Raw genomic sequence first — 22835 nt, forward strand, 5'->3', positions numbered from 1 at the left:
GAAAATAGTATCAGTTCATCAGTGTATATATATCATAAACAGACAGTGCAGATGGACAATGAGCTGAATTCAGAATTGAACAGGTGGAAGTGAGTGGGTTGTGACATTTTGCAATTACTCTTTCTCCCTGAAACAGAGGTCTATATCCATTAGCATGAAAATTCATCTAGAGTGTTGAAAAGACAAAAGTCACAGAATAACACAATTTCTGAAGATTTCAAATTATGCTCACCTAAAAAAGGAAGTTAATGTGATTAAACCCTAACATGAATTGCACTGGTGAAACAGGTTAAATGAGCCATCAGAGAGGTATGCCAAGAAAAAGGGCTGATCATGTGGGGAGAGCGGTGGGTAGCTGATGGAGAACTTACATCTTCCTTCCGTATCTCTTCAGTGCCAAGAGTTCAAGAGGAGGATCCCAAACACATTAGAGGACTTATAGGAGGGCATGTGCAAGAGCTGCAAAGAATGAAAAGGTACAGAAAGACAGCAATCTGTATCCTTTGATCCAAAGCACCCTATTGTTCAGTCTCTAGAATATTTTTTCCACCACAGATATTATTTGACCTGAAAGTCCAGCTAGCTAATATGGTCACCTCCTCATACAGTGAGGTTACATAATCAAATTATATTTCAAGTAGGTGCTTCCTTCAGTCCTTAGGAAAGAGATGGATGTGAGAGTTGTCAAGTTGAAAGGTTTTCTTCCCTTTCCAGAGGCAAAGAAACCAAAGGATAATAACATTGTAAGCTACATGATTACAAGGGTATTTGGACAATATTATTCTGCACAATTGGCAAGAACTCAGGAACTGAGTTTGTTTGCTAGTATGGAAATATTTGCAAATAGCTCTGTTCCAGTCATAAAGCACAAAGCACCATTCAAACCATTGAATTCAATTTTAGTACTTACTACTCACCACCATTTGTAAGTCATTCAATTTTACCAGTTCATTCTCCCAACCACCTTTCCCAGTTTATAGTTTGTAGGATTTTCACAAAGGTACCTTTGAACTGCTAGAATTGGTGTAGAATTATGTGATTTAAGCTAAATGTTTAATACTTCACAAACATCTTCCAATAATATGGACCAAGATTCAGGCTATTGTGGCCAGTTTATAACTTGTCACCCTATAATAAGGTGCTTTTATAATTTTGAAAGCTAACACCCCTTGGAATGGATCCAGGCAAAAGTTCTGTCTTTGATTTATTTTGTGCAAAAGAGAAAAGTATTACAATGTGATCCCAAGGTAGTGATTTATGGAGGTTATTCTTTTAAATTGATAGTAAAACTTGGGACATCTAAAAAAATTTTTTTTTGAAATTTTTTTTATTCTTCTCAGAACTGCTCACTAACCTCATTGAGATTAACAATTGTGAATATTATTTTAGAATATTATTCTAGAATCTGGTTTTAAGACTATGAATTCTTTCTAAAGCTGTCAAATCTGTTTTCTTTATTTTGCTCCCCCTCCCATTAAATTGTCCTCCTAGAGGACAATTTTATTTTATTTTTCTAAATCTACAGTGATTAGTATAATTCCTGGTATGTCTCAGGCACTTAGTAAATGTTTATTTATTGACTGGCTAAAAAGTCCACTGATCCAATATGTGTGATAATTGAATAGTTCTATAGTAGAATATGTTCCCAGCAAGATTTTTAGTGGAATAGAGAATAGACATATTAGAGTTTTAGCTTTCGTTCAAGGAATTTTTAAAGATTGAAAAAGCATTTATTAAGTACTTACTATATATCAGAGACTGTACTAAGTTCTGAATGTAAAAATACAAGTATATAAGATAGTTTCTATCCTCAAGTAGATTATTTTAATAGGTAAGATAACATATAAAGGAGACCTGGAAAGGCAGGGGAAGGAAAGTGGAGGAGACCTTCTTGATCACTTCCTTTCCAATCCCACTGCTATAACCATAGTTTAATTCCTCTTTTTTCCTGATCTGGATAATTACAGTCTTTTAATTAGTCTTTCTTCATCTAATCAATTTCTCCTTCATGTTGCTATAAATTTATTGTCCTTATCATATACTCTATTTGAAGCTTTCAATGACCCACATTTATCTACCAAATAAAATATATGCCTTTCTTGCCCTTTGAGGTCTTCTGAAATCTGATTCTACTTGACCTTATTTTCTCACCATACCCTCAATTTCAGTCAAACTGAGCTACTCTACTTAATATACTGGAATTAATTGCCCATCGATGTCTCTCTCCTTTCCTTTAAGGTTCAACTTTAGAACTACCTCCTGAATGATGTCTTCTTTTCACCCTACCTTTCTCCTCACATTTTTAATAGTACTTGACCTGGAGCTCATCTTGGCACCCCATTTATGTTTGCATTATGTCTTTTCTCTCATATTTGATTGTAAGCTTCTTGAATAAAAACAACAATATGATGATAATAGTCAACATTTTCATAGCACTTTAAAGTTTGCAAAATGCTTTACAATATTATCTCTATTTATCCTCATGACAACTCTAAGAAGTCAATGCAATTATTCTCACATTTTCCAAATGAGAAAACTGAAGTACACAAAGGTCAAATATCCTTCATAGGGACACACTTCTAGTTTGAGACTGGATTCCAATTCAGTCTTCCTGACTCTGAGTCTAGAGTTCTAGTTATTATATTTTCTAGCTATCTAGGTAACCTGTACCTATATATTTTTGCATCCCTGGCAACACCCACAGAACACCTTGTACCCCCAATGCTTCTTTGTATTGAATTGAATTGTATTTGATTATGTATGATGTATATTATCATGTAATATGTATATTATTATTAATTCAATTATATTGAATTAAATCCTAAGTGAAGAATCAGCACATTGCACAAGAATTTAAAATTGGTCATGAAGAAATGACTATGTACAAAAAATAGTTTCTAGGGTTGGGATAGAAAAAAGTTCTTCAAACATTCTGACAATTCCAGCTTCTTTTCTCCAAAATACTAAAAATGTAATTTACCATCTTCTCAGTACATCTTGACCTCTTCAACAGACCTTAGATACTAAAATATGGTTTAGTAGCCAATTCCTAGTGGTCCAAAGAACAATTGATTAAAAAATCTACATGCAAAAACTTATAGAAAACAATTCTATTATGAACAATTAAAGCTGTCATATACATTTTCCTTAATAGAAATTAAAATGATTGAAGAAGTGACTAAATTGTACTTGTGAACACTTTCATTGATTCCCAGGGGTCTTAGTGTGGCCTTTTATTTCATCTTTCCCTTTGCACATGGGTATAGTTTCTTTTTCTGACTTCAAAGATCCTAAATTCTTATGAAATCTAAGTATGCAATAATATCAAGAACAACACCATTATTATTATCATTCATGTCATCCATGTCAACATGGTTTAAATTCTATGACCCCAAGCAAAGTGTTGCAAAGGGATCAACTTTCAGATGAGTGTAATTGTTTACAATCTGCTACTTAAACTTGGGATGCTGAATTAACAAGATATTATGACATGTACTCTGTTTAACAACATGTCAATTTTCAAATATGGTGATTTTCAAGTACTTAAGTATTATATATTCCAGAAACTCAATTTTGTGCACATTGCTTATAGTAATGCATGATAAGTAATATAGAAATTTATAATTCTGGATATTGAAGATTTAATTAGGAAGAGTTTTTTTTAAGGTTTTTGCAAGACAATGGGGTTAAGTGGCTTGCCCAAGGCCACACAGCTAGGTAATTATTAAGTGTCTGAGGTCAGATTTGAACTCAGGTACTCCTGACTCCAGGGCTGGTGCTCTATTCACTGTGCCACCTAGCTGCCCCTTGAAGAGTTTTTAAAAACTGAAGGAGCTCAGTTTTTTTTCAATAGGTGTTTTTGGGATTCCCTGATGTCTTATGTTTGTAATGCTAAATTGCAAGATTTAAACTTGCCTTCCAGGAAATCCCACAATTGGACTCCTGAGTCCTAGTAGCAATGCTATAACTACCCTGGGAGTCCACTGCTGTGGCATATGTCTATATGTGAGGGATCCATTACTATTCTTTCTGCCTCTTTCTCATTGTTTGGTCCTAAATTTCCTTTTAATTTCACCAGCCCTTTTGATTGTGTGGCTATGCCTTAATTTCCTGGGCTTGTTTGCCACTGGGTTCTGAGGTGAGTTCCATTCCAGACTCTGACTCTCATGAGCAGTGTAGGATAAACTCAAGGGATTAACAGAGAAAGCCCAAATTCTTTGCCAAATCTAACATCTGAGTATTCTTTTCCACCCGATATTGTGACCTTAGATGTCATCCACCACTCTGGAAGGACATATGTTGGTAATTAAAACAATGACTGGAACTGAGTGGGGACTACTCCTGGGGAAAGAAAAGTAGGATCCAAATTGGAATTCAAGTGGACATAAACTAAAGGTCTGGCAGGGTCAAGAACCTAGTGTCTTTGGAGTGTTGAAACCCAAGGGACTGAGATAAATGGAAATTCAAGTGCAAGAGTAGGTAGGTCTTAATCAGCTCAGTAGACAAGAAAGGGCCAGAGCTAAGTGTTTGTCTTAGTCAACTTTTTTCTTCCACTCTATCACATTCTTTCTTACACAAATATATCAGACCAATATTTGAAATTTATATTGAAATCATATGTATAACCTCTACTCACCATAGCTAATATGTTGAAACCAGTTGTACTAGATAATCATAGATTTGGAAACTAGATGAGCCTTTTCACTTCTCTGTGGTACAACTTTTCGATCTATAAAATGGGAATAATATCTGTCCTTCATATTTCACAAGAATACTGTGAAAATTGTTCAATATGATCAATTGAGAAAAATACACGTGAAAGAGTCCTATTCAATTTAAAAAATACTATACAAATATAATTCCTAATCTGGAAATTTTTTTCTTAAGCAAAATTTGAAGGACATAGAGATATCATAGTTTGATCTTGGAAAGACTTTAAGAATACACATGCATTTAGGTCTGTTGGTCACTTGCACTTTATTATATATGCACTTGAAAAAAAAAACTATGGAAGAGGGGATCTATAGCTATCATACTTGTTAGTATTAGTAAATCTGCTAAAATGTACAATCCTGAACTGGGCAGAGAAAAACTGGCACTGTGCAATGGGAGCTATGCTCCATATGTCAACATCTGAAAGGACATGATTCAAACTTTGGCAAATCTCTTAACTTTTTTGCTTCAAATTCTTCAATTGTAAAATGAAGCTACCAATAGCATCTACCTCATAGGGTTGCTGTGAGAATCCAGGGAGAATATATTTGAAACAAGTACTTCGCATAGTAGACAATATAAAAGTTCTTATTTCTTTCTTTTCCTTTCCTTTCAACCTGTTTGAGGAAAGAGGACTCTGATTCCTTCCCAAACTCTGTTGCCAGTTCTCTGTTGATTCCTCTCCTAAAGGGTATCCTTCCTCCTTTAATCAACCTTCTCTTTCTCTTGGCACCCAGAGTTGCTACTTTCCCAGGGTCCAATATTACTATGTCCCTCTTCCTGGCATCTTTTCAACTGTTTGAAGGAGATACCTTCCATACTGACCTCCAACCTTCCTCAAGTCTTTGGTCTTGGGACAAAACTACACTGGATGTCAGATTCAGTGGCGATAGCTGCTACCTGTTTCCCCATATTAAGGAGGTTAAGGAACTGAGAAGTCAGAGAATTCAAAGGGATCAGGGATTGTTTCAAATTAGCCCTTCTGTCTTTATTTTCTTTTAGACTTCCTTTCAACTGTGATCTCTGAAATCTTTGTCATGGCATGGGAGGATCACTAGATTTAACAATAGAGATCTTAAGTTCAAATCCTTGTTCTGCCACTTTCCCTGGTTTGAGCTTGGCAAAATTACTTTATCTTTTGGGTTTCTTTATCTACAAAATGTGAAAATAGATGATCTTCAAGATTTCAGAACTCTTAATCATACTTCCCTTTTTGGCTGCATATTAAAATCATGTTTTCTCCTGAAGGAACAGTATCCTTCTTCAAAGCCACTTGTTCCTACTTTTCTATTCCGTGATACGTTGGTTTTGGTTAAGAAACTGATCTCTGTTTCCTAAAGTCCCTTTCAGGTACCCTTTCTACTACTACCACTCAACAGTCACACCTTCCTCTTTAAAGTTCAACCATCCTGTCCAGAGCCTTGTTTCGATCTTCAATGGACTTCTAGGTCAGTGGTTTCAGACTCAAATAAAAACTGATCCCTGTGAACCACATATTGATTTAGAAAACTACAAATTAACAGCCTCTATATTGTATCATATTTTAATGTATTTTGTTAAACATTTCCCTATAACATTTTGATCTGGCTCCCTGGGAGAATCATACTGGTGAATCAAATGTTTTATTTCTCTGTTCTAGATCACTTTTTCCTTTTTTTCCATGGTCTGTATGATAACCAGCAATTACAGGTAGTAGATTAATTTAAGTAGCCAAAATTAAGTGCTATTCAAGAAATCTCTCAGGCCTCTTAAAATATAAAAGAATACAATGGGAATGAGAGAATTGTTGATTTAAAGAAATAAATGGAATAGTTTTTTCCTAGAAACAAACTGATTTTGAAACCAAATGAATAAGAAGGCAAGTGAAATAACCCATAATAGATGAACAGATGATATGCAACATCTTTTCACTTTTTTATTACCTTCTTTTCTAAAAAAAAGCAGAAACTGTTTGAACTCTGACCTGTCTTATTGGTCATTATTGGTAAATAGTTTATTTGACTTTGACTTTTGTGAGAGCATTACAGATCTGTCACTTACCTTGTAGATAGGGAACAGTCATATATTTTCATGACAGCACTTAAAGTAACTTTACTTTTGTCTTTTTGGAAAAAGCACACATCACATAAGGTGATTTTGGATTAAGTCAGAAGTTTTCACCAAGACCTGACCAACTCCAAAGGCGAAATCATTCTCTTAGTTACTACACCCACCTTGTTGCTGGGATAGAATCTCCTGCTATAAGCAATGACTTTAAAATGATTTTTGTATCAATCAAAACAAAATTCATTCCAATTCAGCCTAAATTATGCCTATCCAAACACTAGGTATTTCAGTACCAGTCTCTGAAAACCTGTTTGATAAGAGGGAAGAGGTTACCAGGAGACTCTGGGGGCACTTGCAGAATTCTTATTTATTTTAAGCCAACTCAGAAGTTGCTGTCAATGTGTCCTGTCTAAGCTAAATAGATGCACATGATCCAGAAGAAATGACAGATAGGAAGACAGAGAGAAAGAGAAGGGACTAAAAGAGGTCAGAAACAATGGGAAATTATTTCCCTTGATAACATCTGTTTTGGATTCTAAGATACTCAGAGAGAAGGATCAAAATAGGGAGTAAAAATTTTTAGGTGCTTTTGCTGTTTAATTTTATTTAATTTTTGTTCAGATTGAATGTTTCCTTTTTCTTCCTTCTAGCTCCTTCCTAAATCCTAATTCCAAATAATTTTTCATTTTAATTCTCTAAGACATAGCCTTGATTTTCAGATTTATTACTCGGTGTAGAATTTATTTTCACAGAACTGCCGCCTGTATCTTTAGACAAATTACTCACTTTATCTTCATCTCAGTGACTCAGTCTTTCAAATATGCATGTTGATTAGATTTGAGTTCAAATCCTATCTCAGACGCTTACTAACTCAGACACTCAGAAAGTCACTTAAGCTCTCTCAACCTCAGTTTCCTCATCTGAAAATGAGGATTTATATCAGTTTAGTCAAAGATTCCATCCAACTCTAGATATGTGATCCTGTAACTAGATGTACATTATGGTCTCATAGTTTTAATATTCTTTGATCTTATGATCATTTCAACTTTAGAAGTTTTAGTTTCCCAATGTCCTTTTGTTTCTTCCTTTGTGGGCATCTCTTAAAGCTAGGATTTCAATACAGAAAGGTACACAGTCAATCATGCTGCTATTATGTTTCTTAGAAAACAGCAATTTTTTCAATTTACATCCTGGATGGCTTCAGAAATATTAGAAATGATAAATATAATTCTTGTTAAGTTTGCTCAAGTTAGATGCCAGAAATAGATCACATTATGTCAAAAAATCAGTAAAATAACTGATATTTCAGACTACATGATGACCAATAGCAAAAGATTGCTTTTTTCCTATACCCTGATCATTTTGGCATTTTTGCGTGTACAGTCTACATGTGAGTACAATATAGTACTATTCAGTAAGAATAGTAACTCCAACTTCACACTTTCCTCAAATTTCTTGCATTCAAATCTTTCTGGGAAGACCCATGATAATTGGGAAAGAGGAGAATGAGGAAAGTGTGGTTATGCCCAGTGTTTAAACATAAGAATTTTTTCATTAAAGACAGAGTTGGGATTATCATTTTTTATTTGTCTTCTAGTTGAAGGAGTCTAGACTTGTACAAGTAAGCATGTTCTTATATAATTTTCCAAGTTTGAAAATTAAATCTGTCCATCATGAGGCAATGAGCACCAAAATAGTTTATGGTTTTAATGCAAAATCATTGTTTTGTTCCAGATTCTAAAATCTTGTCCTATGAAAATAATTGCCAAGTTGCCTACTAGTTTCTTATAACGTAAATGTTTATTTATACCCAACAAATTTTCGGAGGCTGATTTTTAACATTGATGAGACTGATAGAAATTTTATCTGAAATAAACAACCATGAAATGAAAATGGTTTGAGATGTCAAAGGACCTGATCTTTCTGCCTCAAATCTTTTTCCATTCTAGTCTATCCTCTCTACTCAACTGTCAAATTAATGTTTCTAAAAATTCAGATAAATTCTTATTTAATAAACTCCAGTTGCTCTAACTTTCTGGTTTTCTTAGATCTTATATCTCTCCATATATACTCTGCAATAAAATGATATTAGACTACTTGATGTTACTCTTATAAGGCTGTTGAATGAAACTTGGGTTAGAGCTTCTCCCCAATCAATTAATGCAAAATCAGAAAGTAAGACAAAAAGGATCCATTAACATATAAAGGCAACGCAAGTTGGTGAATCCATCAGGATTTAATCTGTAATCTGCTTTTTAAAAATAGTAGTAAGTAACTATTTACTAGTACTTACTGGTAGTAAGTAGAAAGTAACACTTTCCTTTTAACAGAGATAATTTTGGTTGGTCTGTATTTCAAATGAAGAGATGGGACTGGTCAACTCTTGATTGTTCCAGTAATTTATGAGGAGATGAGAAAGGGGGGGAGTGATAGGTAGATGACCCAGTGGATAGGGCCTGGAATCAGGAAGACTCATCTTTCTGAGTTCAAATCTGTTCTCAGACATTTACTTGTTTCAAAAAAAAAATCTGTATTTATTTTTTCATCCATATGCACATTTATTTTCAAGTTACAAAATTTCCTTCCACCCTCCCTTCCTACCCTCCCCCCCCCAGTGGTGAACAGTCAGGTTAGCATTGTACATACATATTTTGATAAATATCTTTACAGATTAGTCATTTTCAGTATGAAAAATTAGGATTAAGGGAAAAAGATACATAGGAGATAATTTTGATAAAGTGTTCCTTAGATTCTGAAGGGTTGTTTTTTTTCTTCCTCTGGAAGGGGCTAACATTGTTCAATACCAATCTAATATGGTTTTTCTAGCTCTCTGGACTGCTGAGAGGATCTGCTTCCATCAAGGTTCATTATCTCCCAATGTTGTTGATATGTACACTGTTGGTTCTACTCTCTTTCTCAGCATCAAATCCTGTAAGTCATTCCATGCTTCTCTGGAAGCATGATTCTCAAACTGATAGGTGTGAGATGATACCTCATTGTTGTTTTAATTTGCATTTCTCTAATTGATAATGATTTGGAGCATTTTTCATATGATTATATATGCATATATATATGTATAGCTTCAGTTTCTTCATTTGAAAACTATTGGTTTATACCCTTTGACCATTTATCAATTGAGGAATCAGACAAACACTATGTGTGACCTTGGCAAATTACTTATTTTAATTTTCTCATCTGTAAACTGAACTGGAGAACAAAATGGCAAAGAATTCCAGTATCTTTACCAAGAAACCTCCAAAAGATCATGAAGACATGAAGAACAAGACTGAAAAATAACTAAACAATATCAATAGTTCCCCCCTCATTACAGTATGGAGAAGGAATTGGTCAGCATATCTACCACCATCTGATACAGCTTCTAGGAATTCAGAACTTTAAATGATGTTTTGAAAGTCATTTAGACTGACTCAGTACAAATAGCTGACTTCCTATATGGTACTCTTGTATCCATGCAGTTTTCCTTCCTTCCTTCCTTCCTTCCTTCCTTCCTTCCTTCCTTCCTTCCTTCCTTCCTTCCTTCCTTCCTTCCTTCCTTCCTTCCTTCCTTTGTTTCTTCTCTGTTCTTTAATTCCTTCAGTCTTTCTCTGTATATCTGGTGTTGTATCTATTTTACCTATCATTCACAAAGGCAAGTGTCCATCTTTTTTCTTTACCTGATCATTGGTGAATCCAGATGACTATTCTATAGATAATAAGTGGTTATGGTGAATAGTTTTGATGGGGTCTTTTTTGAAATTATTTTCTAAACTGACAAATTGCCCAGTCTTTCCATATTATGGATTGGTTAATAATGATAAACTAATATGTGAGTCCTTTGAATTCCAGGCTTTTCAACAGAGAACTCTGTGTTACTGTTGATGGACCACTCAATAATACGTTTTAGTATTAGAACATCTTTTGTTCTAATAACTCTGAATCTGACCCTTGGTAGAACTTTCAACTTCTCTGTCAACTAAGAGATATACTGAATATAAGTACATTTAGAATGTGCTGACATCCTAAAAACATATTAATAGGCAAGCAGGATTCTTCCCTAAGCATGAGGAATTATATAGTGTATATAACTTTCTAGAATAATTTCTAGGGGCTATTGTAAGTATATATCAGAAATGATATATATTAATACTGTTAGGTAGTTGAAAGATAATGATAGATATCTTACCAAATTTTCCATTAGTCTTGGCTTATCTTTTACACATACCACAGCAATGATAAATCTTATCAATCAAAGTTATAGCTTCAAAAATACTATTTATTTATTTGTAGTTGCATGAGTATATATATATATATGTATATATATATATATATATATGTACTTCCCTCAAAAATGCAGCATTTTGTTTGTAAAACATTCCATTTTATTTTCAATATATGTGCAGTAGAAAGAGTGCTGAATCTGAAATCATAAGACATGAGTTCAGACCCTGAATCTCTCTTGGTCTCAGTTTCCTCATCTGTAAAATGCTCAGTTTGTCTCAAAGTTCCCTTCCATTTTTAGATCCATAACTATATAAACTTTAAGTGAAATATTACATAGGATAGATTCTACAACATGTCATTCAGATCTAAGATCAGTAAAATGGAATTTATTTTGGATGTTAATTAACATCTTTCACATACTCATTCAATAGCTGTAATGTTCTCAATTGAAAACAGGATTAAAAAATGTTAGATACTTAGGAAAATTTTTTTAAAAATATAGGACAGAAGTATAAAAAGTCAGATGAATCCTAAAAAAATGATATGTCAGTGTACCATACTTTAAGAACCACAGTTCATTGACAGGGTGATCCAATTACTCTATGCTTAGGATTATAAAGGTCCTATTCATGTCCTATTCATGTCCTATAGTTTGTTTTTTCAGACTGGACTTCTCCAACTTGTCCAGAAAATCTTAATACTAAGAAACTCGTCATCTTGCAAGATTGCATCAGCTTTGATACTCATGCTTATCAGTATGCACACCCTTATTAATCTGAGTACTCAATTCTCACCATCTAGTTTTTGGCCAATACTTGCATGGACTCCAACATCCAAGCTTCTGCTGTTCTCATCTTCTGATCTTTCTAAAGTCACATGGTCATAGACACATCCATTTTTCTTTTACCTAAAAGCAAGAAAAAAATATACTCAACAGAGACAGAAGCAATATTGTGGCCATCTATTCCTGGGCATAGGGAGATAAAGACCCAAATCTCTCTTTTAGGAAAGGCTTGTCTTTCCATTCCTTGTCCTTTCACTTGAATATAGCAAGGTGGGAAAAGAGGATTAGCCAGAATTTTGATATGATGCAACTGGTACCTTTTGCATGCAACCTAGTATCAACTCAGCTGCCTCTCCACAGTTTCTTCAACTTGTGGTCAAAATGAGTTAATGGATGTTTTCATGTGCTCTAGATCATGGAATACAGCCCTTTTATTTCATATCATCATTCTTTATCAAAAGCGTTTCCCTCAGTTTCTTTCACATGGGAATTCATCAAGTCAAGTACACTAAGCCATGCTTACTACTCCCCTCAAGGAGGTCTGTGATCTTCAAAATGACTCCACTAAATAGGCCCAGTTCTCAATGAAAATTAAATTCCTGCATAGTCCAATCTTTAAGGAAAGGGACAGATCTTTTATATTCTTGAATCTATTTACTTGGAAAAAGGGCAATTTGCTATATTGTCAAGCTTTCTTGGGAGTAATGGCATTATTATTTACAATAATAGTCTTTGTTCCTTCCTTTCCTATTTTAAAAATTAGTTACATATAGAACAGTGGAAACTTTTCAATTCCATGCTATTATCACTGGATCAAGCATGAATCTTAAAGTTATAATTATAAAACAATTTGTTTTTTTTCTTTTTCAGTTTTTGCAAGGTAATGGGGTTAAGTGGCTTGCCCAAGGCCACACAGCTAGGTAATTATTAAGTGTCTGAGGTCGGATTTGAACTCAGGTACTCCAGACTCCAGGGCCAGTTCTCTATCCACTGAGCAACCTAGCTGCCCTAAAACAATTTCTGATAATAGAAATTGAATGTTTATGCTTCTACTAGAGTGATCATCCATTAAAACCTCTTGTTTCTAAAAATTCTTAATTTGCAGAAGTTTTACAACTTATCCATGGCAAAGAATTGTTAAGGTTTCCAGATGGTTGCAAAGAGAAATAGGAAAAGGGTTATACACAAATTTTTTAAAAAGTCCCATTTTTTTATTGCTTTTCTCAGGAGGAAAATTAAAGAGTTCATTAAAAATCCTATTTTAAATTACTATCACAGTTTCTAAAATCCTCTTTGGAACCTTAAAACTTTACATTTGGTCTGAATATATGCATGGAATTTCTCCTTCCTTGGAAATTTTTAGTGTATTTCCTTTAGCTATTATTGAGTAGAAGGAACATGAATCAAGTCTCCTACATCTGTTCCAAACTGTTGTCATTATTTAACGCCTGAATAACCTCAAACAGAAAAGATGACTACATAGTCAGTACAAAGTTCACTTGGTCTTGGGCATCTGGTTTCCTTTCTTGCTGAATCTGGAAATATAAGTTTATGAAAGAACTTAATCAGTAGTATACAGTGGAATGACTAAACTCAATAATGAGTTTCTTTGCAATTGATTTTTACCAAGTACCAGCTTTATCATGTTTATTTCCTAAAGATTCATCAAACACTAATTTTGGAAACATATTTGGTTAGATGGTCATCCTATCACTTTTATTCCATTGATCTAGTCTCCTGCTGCTCAGTATAAAATTATATTTTTATGATATCCATTTTGCAATATAGCTATATATGCTATAAATGTAAAATTTTGTTTATCTATATAGATACATATACATGTGTGTCTGTACCTAATTCTATATTTATATTTATAAATACAACTGTCTTTTTTGTGTTTTATCCTTTCAGGAGAATACAAGGTTTTTTAAGTCATAGACTGTTTTGTTATTTGTTTTGACTGTTTTTTTAAATGTGTTTTGTTTTCTTTCAATTTCTATAAGCACTTAGCACATAAGAGGTGCTTAATAAATGTCTGCTGGAGACTGAATGTCCTGGAATTTCAGTTATGGAAATGAGCAAACTTTGCACCATGAAATACTTTTTACTTTAGAATGGTAAATTATCATTCTAAATGACATGTACACCTAAGGTCACCTACATAAGAAAAGAGATATGCACAAGAGATAGTGTAGTTAAGAAACTAGAAATGACTTTTTGAGAATCAAGTTTTGTAAGTATTCATGACTGTAAACTAACAACTCAGGACTCTAATGGTATGTGCAGTTTCTTCAGTCCTAATCAGAATTTTCCTAAGCATTACTAAAATGTGTGTACATATGTGCATGTGTACTTGTGTGTGCCTGTTTGTGTGTGTGTATTTAGGTAACACTTTCCTGTGGGAGTGTTAAAAATCAATCTACTATGTATTAACCAAAACTCAATATATAATTATCACATAAAGATCATCTCATGAATTGCTTGAATTTTTCCTTTTACCAAAACTCATTTTTTTTCCATTCAATATATTAGAAAGACACAGTTTTTGTGGGGCAGCTGTTAGGATGGTTACCAAATGCTCTTGGATGTTCTCAACACTAATGTCACTCTTCTATTTTTTCTTAATTCCAAGATTTTCTAATCTGATGAATCTTTGATGAGCAAGTGAAAAGAAAATACAATTATCCAGTAGCAGGAGCTACATAGTGGTCAGTCAGAGAAAATTTACTAGGTGTTTTTTTCCAACCATTATAGGAAAGGAGTAAAATGAGGCTTATAGAATATTGAAATTTGGTAACTAAAAATAATCAGCTCACTCCACAGTTTGGGAGTAAATTATGTTTAATGGAAAGAAACTTCCAAAAAACTTAGAGATCACTTACTCTAAGGAATCCCCTCTATAGTACTCCCCAAAAGTGGCTTTGTGTAGTCAAGGACTGTCTTCAGTAATGGGAAAATGACTCACACCTGAGACAACTGATTCCACTTTTGAATAGATCAAACTATGAAGGAGCAATTCTTTACATCAATCCTTTCTGCAACATTTCCTGTAAGGCTCCTAGATCTGCCTCATGAGTCCAGTAGAAAAAGTCTAACTTATCTTCATTCATCTTCCAGTAATCTGCCTTTCAAATACTTGAACACCACTCTCTTACAACCTCCCAACTCTTTTTCTCCCTTAACTCTTTAAACATTCCTAATTGTACTTCTTTAGATCCTTTATTTGGTCTTTCTCTGGTAGAAATTTGTGGGCCCATCTAGATACACTGTGATTTGTCAATGATCTTCCTAAAATGTAGTAATCAGAAATGCATGCAATGCTTCAAAGGTCTGAACATAGAAAGGACTCTGATAAATTTCATTAAGGTGGCCTGGGTATGGGGGCATTTCAGCTGCCATGTCACACAGATGTTACATATTTATTTCTTGTCTACCATAGTAATCAAATCTTTGAAATTGTGGCTTATAATTAAGAAGAATTTTATGTACTGTAATATTGTGACTGATTATTGAAAACAAGTATGAGGCTTTTAATTAATACCCATTAAATTTTGTTTTATTAAGTTTTCATCAATAGCTTGACTTGCTGTGATATTTTTGAATCCTAACTCTTATTCAATTTGCCTATTTGCTTGTGTCATCTGTAAATTTGATAAATACAACAAATATGTCTTCATAAAAGGCAATGCTAAAAACTGTTGAATAACACATGACCAAGAACAGTTTTGGGACTTTCTATTAGAGTCCTCCAACCACATTTTGATTACTATTTTTGTGACCACCCTTTATAATACTGATGAACTTCTCTGGGCAACCAAATTTTGACATAATTTTACATAAACCCTCATGACTGATGATATCAAAGGCCTTGGTCAGACAAATGTATACAGACCTCTATTCTGTTCCTGGCATTTTTCTGGAGTTGTCAGGCAGTAAACATCTTATCAACTGTTCCTTGCCCATTCTGAAGTCCCACTGGCTCTCAGGGAGGTGACCATCTTCCAGGTGAAGGATCAGCCTATACAGGAGAACTCTGGCAGTGATCTTAATAGCAATGACTAAAAGAGAAATACCCTGTGATAGTCACAGGATAATCTATTCCTTTTATCTTTAGAGAGATGAATGATGGAGATAACCTTGAATTCTTGGAGAATAATCTCTTCATGTCATATAAATTGGAAAATTTCAGTCAACTTTTGAATGAACAATGGACCCCCCACCTTGTAGATCTCAGCTGGAATAGAATCAGCACCAGGAGCTCTGCCACTTGAATGCCTAATGGCATTCAAAACCTATTTCTCAGTTGGAACTACACCTAGGGACTGATTGACTTCCACTTGAGGTAAAAAGTCATTGGTTTCTCCATTGACTGATGATGGCCTGTTAAGAACATTATGGAAAGGTTTAGCTCATATCGCTGGGATCATGTCCCTATTGTGGATCCATTAGCAGTGAGTAGTTGAGATGACCATAGGTCTTTGGCCCATAAATAACTTTCAGGGCATCATAAAAGCTCTTTGGTTTGTTATAGGTTCATCTGCCTTCTTACTGAGGCAAGAATCCTACATCTCTAATTTTGGCTTGTACTTTATTTTTGATGGAATTAAATGCTACCTTCTTATAACAGGACAACTTCTCCTGCAGGTAAACTCCATGAAGTTCTTATTTTTCATTTAGTAGCTTCTGTATTTTCCCATTATTTTCATCACACCAGTCTTGGTGTTTGTGAGTGTTCTGACCCAAATGAGAAAATACAGAGTTGTATACCAGATCTCTGAAAGCTTCCCACTCTTTTTCTGCTCCACAGTTGCCAATTGTGTGTTGATTTGGTTTTCCCTCCAAGTTAGCCACATACTGTTCCTGCTTAGGGAGACACTCTAATCTCTTGACATTAATTCTGGTAGTATTCATTTTGCCTTGGGGCCACCACTTTGGTTGAATGTGCATATTTAGATTAGACAGGATGAGTCTGTGATCAATCCAGCACTCTGCACTGCACATTACCTTTTTCATTCTCACATCCTGTCTGTCTCTCTTTACAATCACATAGTCTATTAAATGGCAGTTTTGCTACAAGGGTGCATCCAAGAAATTTTATTGAATTTAGGTAAACAGAAGATAGTGTTTGTGATAAGAATGTAATGAGATGCTCAAGTCTTCAGTGGTAGGTGACCATTGCTGTTTCTATTTCCAACTCCATTCCTCCCAAGGACTCCTTGCCATGTCTGGTAATCTGAGCCTACTCTAGCATTAAAATCATTACAAGTTTATTCCTTTTTGGTACATTGATGATAATGATCTCCTGGTTTTCATCAAATTTTTCTTTGACATTATCAGTGTTTGTCATGGTGGGAGCATTGGCATTGATGATGGTAGCATGATATATTCCTGGTAGTGAAAATATTATTGTTATGAGCTTGTCATTTGCTCCTTTTGATAGACATCAAAGAATGTTGGCTAGATTAGTTTTGATTACAAAAAGTCAGGAATCTACACTATGTCTGGCACCAAGTATGCCGTCATGAAGGTGGCCAACAGTGGTTAAATGAGGGGGGAAGTGGGTCAGAAGTAGAGCAGATCAAAAAACCTGTACTGATGGATAGTGGGATCAGATATAATCCAACTAACATTTGTTAATCTGTGCCTGCCACTGTGCTAAGTATGTTATGATGATATAATTAAAAAAAGAAATGCATAACACCTGTCCTCAAGGAACTCACAATCTAATGAGGGGATACAACACACAAAAGGAGTCAGAAAAGGAGGGGAGGGAGGACCTGGTATGGGGAAATTGTTTTTCATAAAATTGAAACCAGGCAAAGCAGCAGATGCAAAGATGTTTCTCATTGTTATAAAGAAAGGCTTTGGGAGGAGTTTAGTATTCTACCTTAACTCTTCAAAGGGGAGAGGAAGTTAAAGGAAGTGATATCAGTCCTGGCTTGAGTTAGCAGTATAGTGGTGGGTTTAGAAGTGATGCTCTTATCCTGGGAAGAATATCTTGTTCCATGAAGTTGAAACCAGGCAGAGAGGCAGATTTAGTCTGGTGAACTGAGGTCCAGTTTCTATTCTCTATAAAGGAAGGTGTTAGGAAGAATTTGTATTCCACCCTCTGGTCCTCCAATTAGAAGGGATAGGAGTCTTGAGGGAGGTAATGTCAATCAAAGTTTGAGTTATTAGCATGGTAGGGCAGGTAGGTGGCACAGTGAATGGAACTCTGGCCTTGGAGTGAGGAGGATAGGAATTTGAATCTGGTCTTAGATACTTGGTACTTATTAACTGTGTGACCTTGGGCAAGTCACTTAACTCTTGCAATCCTGGGTTATCTCCTGTCGTCCTGATTTATATTCAACCATTGTATCCAGATGGCTCTGGAGGAGAAAGTGAGACTGGTACTTAACAAATCACTCCCTTACTCAAACCCAATTCACATGCTTGTAATGATATCACCGCCCTGATTTTATATTAGCATGGTGATGAGATTGGAGTTTTACTTGGCAAGGGCAACTTGTTTGGTGGAATTCAAGCAGAACACATGCAGAGTGACTTAGAATGGGAGCTAATGGTCTACTTTCAAATTCAATTTCAAAAAAATAAAATAAAATAAAAATTTATAGTATTTTTTGCCATGAAATTGGTGCTCATTGAATGCAACAGCTACTAGCTATCATCTTGAAGTATTTATTCATGATATACTGTAATAGAGCATGTGAATAGACCATATGCCTTGTTCCTTTTCATTTCAAAAGATCACAGATCTAGAAGATCTAGAATTGAGTATATAGGTGTCCATCTAGTCCATCTGCCTCATTTTATAGATGAAGAAAATGAGGCTCAAGGTGATCAAGTGGCTTCCCAATGTTACTAACCTCCACATTGCTCATCTGCTCATCTTCACAGTGAAGTCACCCTGTGTCTCAATATACGTGGACTTAATTTGGAGGTTCTTTGCCTTCATAGAATTTCTCTACTTTATCCTCCATAATAGCTACAAATACTTCAGCCATAGTTCATTCCTTTCCTTGTGATCTATTCATTTACACTTACTGTGAGCACCATAATGTGAAATGTTCCAGTTTCCCATGAAATGACTTAAAAAATTTGTTGTTGCATTTGGGTAAAAGCAACATCACCAATTCTATTAGCCACTACGCTTATTGGTAATATTTGGTGCATTTAAAAGACACAAGCATGCTCCTAAAAGAGTTCATCTGGACAAATGCAATTTTCCCTGAATAGTTTCTCTTTTTACTTGATAAGGGTTTTTAAAAATTGCAGACATGGTTTTTCTTTTCACTGTTGACTTCAAATTGTCTGTTCTCTAAAAGGGAGGCTTAATTTGTTTAGATAAAAGCAAAAAGCCATTTTTATTGTATAAGCTCACCTCCAATGGCCTTAAGAGACAGAGAGACATTTTAGCTCTCATAGAAAAGCAATTGTGACCATAGTAGAATGGATTATGTCCTTGAGAGATGATACTTCAATTCAAATTGGAATTCACATAGTAATTGAAGTATGTGGCTGTGCATCTTTGACATCTTAAAATAGCTATTACATGGGGCTGGTTTTCCACAAGAGAGAGAGAGCATGGGTAAGTATCATTTTTTATCCCTCCAAACTACTAGAGCAGCCTTTGAACAATGCACAAAGGAAAACAATATATGCTATTTGTTGAAGAGGTTTACAAATCAAACTGGGAAGAAAATGTTAGCTTTTGTTTCAACTTATTCTTCAAATAAAGGAAAGTTGACTCAGATTGAAAAAAGAAAACAAACAAATGGAAGGAAAATAACATCTAGAGAAGTTTCATGCATATGTTCAAGATTATTTTGCTTTTAGTATAATTGTAAACAGAACTTTTAAAGTCCTTTCCTAATCAGTGTGATAGTGCTATAAAAATTGAATTATCAGGGCTTTCTAGTACCTTGGTTCAGTCATAGCATAGGATCTTAAATTTCGAACTGAGTGTTATCAGACCATCTTCCTCTCTTTTTGCTTCTATTAAGCATCCAGTCTCTGAATATCCTTGACCCTGTCTGCATATGGTGTGTCTTCTACTTTCACAGACTTAGAGGCAGAAGAGACCATAGTGGTCATGCAGTCTAAATCCTTAAATTTTACAAATGGTAAAAATGAAGCTAAGAGGGGTTGTGACATGGCAGTAGTTATTCAAGGAATATGTATAAGAGTGAGGATTTGAACACAGATCTTTCTACTTCCAAAGCTACCAGGGGTCATCACTCAGAGGACTAGGATCAGGATCAAGAATGAGCTAAATCAATAGTGCTGGAATCATAGTCATGGTGTTAACAAGAAAAATGAAAGAACATAGAATCACAATCAGAAGGAATCTAAATGGGCATTTCATCTAACCCATATCTCAAAGGGAATAGTTTTCTCAATAAGGAATCCTTCAGGTGCTTTGAAAGCCTCCAATAGTAAAAATTTTGAAGGTCACACATCAGAAAGGATCTGTAGATGGTATGTAAATAATTCCTTCTATGGCACCATGCCAATGGAGAGCTAGCTGTGTAACAAATGTCTAGTGAATGAACAACCCTCAAGAGAACTGTACTTTCTAGTGTAGCCTGTGCTGCAACTGTGATCTTAGACAAATTTTTAAATCTAAATTTAATTTCCTTGTCTCTAAAATGGAAATAATATCACATACTGCTTAACAGGGATATTATAAAGATATTTTTATAGATTTGTGAATTATATGGGTTTTCCCTCTGAAAGTACTAATCACGGCCTATCCAAATTCCAAATCTTCTGCTGCTTTTGTCCATGTTGTATCAATCATCTTTTTTATTTTAAAGAATAAAAAATCTCTATAATATGGAACAATAAAAAAGATAATAACACATAAAACTTCAAATCTACTATACACAACTTGTTCCTTCTTTCAAAATATACAACAAAATGATCAAGTAAATTTCTTTTGTTTCTTCCTCCTCCATCTCCCACCCCAGAGATGGCAGCCATTAGACAGAAATAGGCATGCTATTCCATTCATACTTCTATTTATAGTTGGCATCATTCTTCATATGTCCTTTATAGTTAATTTGGATATTTGTAATAGTCAAATTATTTTGATTCAAAGTAGATCGTAAAATAATATTATTACTATTTGCATTTTTTGTTTCTACTCTTTTTACACTTTATTATTACATGTAAATTTTCCCATGCTTTTCTAAAATCATCAAACATCATTTCTTATAGCGATGTAATATCCCATCCAATCATATACCACAACTTGTTCAACCATTTCCCAATGAATGGGTATTCTTCCAATCTCCTGTTCTTTGCTACCACAAAGACAGCTTCTATAAATATTTTAGAACATATAAGTTCTTTTCCTTTTCCTCTGATTATTTTTAGAAATAAATAAATGACATCAAAGGGATATCTAGTTTAATAACTGTGTATAATTCCAGTTTTCTTTTCAAAATGGTTGGTTCACTTCACAATTCTACCATAAATAAATCAGTGTCTCAATTTTTGCATATTCCCTTCCCCCACATTTGTTACTTTCCTCTTCTATAATTTTAGACACTGTCAGTAGAATAATTAAAAAGAAAAATGCAGATAAAACTGCAAATCTGCTATACACAACTTGTTATTCACTTCAAATATACAACAAAATCATCATGCAAATTTCTTTAAATGATAAAATGATATGTCAATATTTTTACTTTGCATTTTTCTAATCAATAATGATTTAGAATATTTGTTCATATAATGTAAATTGTTTTGATTTTTTCATTGGAAAACTGTCTTCATATCCTTTGACCACTTATCACTTGGGAAATGACTCATATTTTTATAGATTTGACAAGGATCTTTATTTGTATTAGCTATGAGACCTTTATTTGATAAATTATCTTTAGGAGTTCCCCCCCCTCCATTTTCTGTTTCCCTTTTGATCTTGGCTACATTTGTCAATTTGAACAAACTCTTTTTAACTTACTGTAATTTAAATTATTCATTTTACAATTCACTCTGCTCTTATTTATAAATTGTTCACCTATCCATAAATATTATAAGTAGTATGTTCTGTGTTCTAATTTTCTTGTAAAAATCTCTTTTTATATTTGGATTATATATTCATTTTGATCTTACATTGGTAAATTGTGTGAGATATTGGTCTATGACCAGCCTCTGCCATTTTGCTTTCCAGCTTTTCCATTAATTTTTACCAAATAATGAATTCTTTGCACTTGTCAAATACAAAATTAGTATATTTATTTGGTACTATAAGTTGGATGTTTACTCTATTGAATTGGTCTATCTTTCTATTTCTTAGCCAGGACCTTATAGTTTTGATAATTACTGCCTTATTATAGATATAAAACCTATAATACATTGCTTTTGGTAGGGGTGGGGGAAGGGAGAAACATTTAAAAAAGATTGTTGAAGACTACTGTTACATGTAGTTAGAAAAAAAAGAAATGGATAATTGCTACTTTATAATACAGTTGAAGATCTGATGCTGCTAAATTTCCTTTTTTTATACTTTATTTCCTTTGACATTCTTGACTTTTTGCTTTTTCAAATGATCTTTTTTATTTTTCTAATTCATATTCAGAGATATAATTAAATACTATTTGTGAATTCCTTGCATTCTATTTTTCCCTCACTATTTTCCTTCTCAGTCTCTTTCTACCTTAATTCCTGTTACAATATCTTTTCTTCTTACCCTCATAAACATCTCTCTAAAAGTCCCTCTCTTATTGATTCATGCCACCCTCTTAATCATTTTCTGTATACACTATTCTAAAAGTCTCTGCCCTCCTCTATCTCTGTTTTCTCCTTTCTCTAGAAGTTCATAATACTTCTAAACTTCAGATTTATATATTGTTTTCTTTTATGAGCTAGGTTCCTGTATTACCAACCCTCTCTTCTGACTTGCTTCCTCTCCCTTTTCATGAGATAATATCTCCTCCTATCCAATTTTGATTTTTAGAATCACCTCATCAAACACAACTTTGCCCAAATCTTTCTTTCAACCAACTTAGTAATGATAACAGTTTTAAGAATACTATTACTACTAATAGGAACTAGACTTTAATGA

The sequence above is a fragment of the Macrotis lagotis genome, chromosome X (assembly GCF_037893015.1).
Source record: "Macrotis lagotis isolate mMagLag1 chromosome X, bilby.v1.9.chrom.fasta, whole genome shotgun sequence".
NCBI classification, from domain to species: Eukaryota; Metazoa; Chordata; class Mammalia; order Peramelemorphia; family Peramelidae; genus Macrotis; species Macrotis lagotis.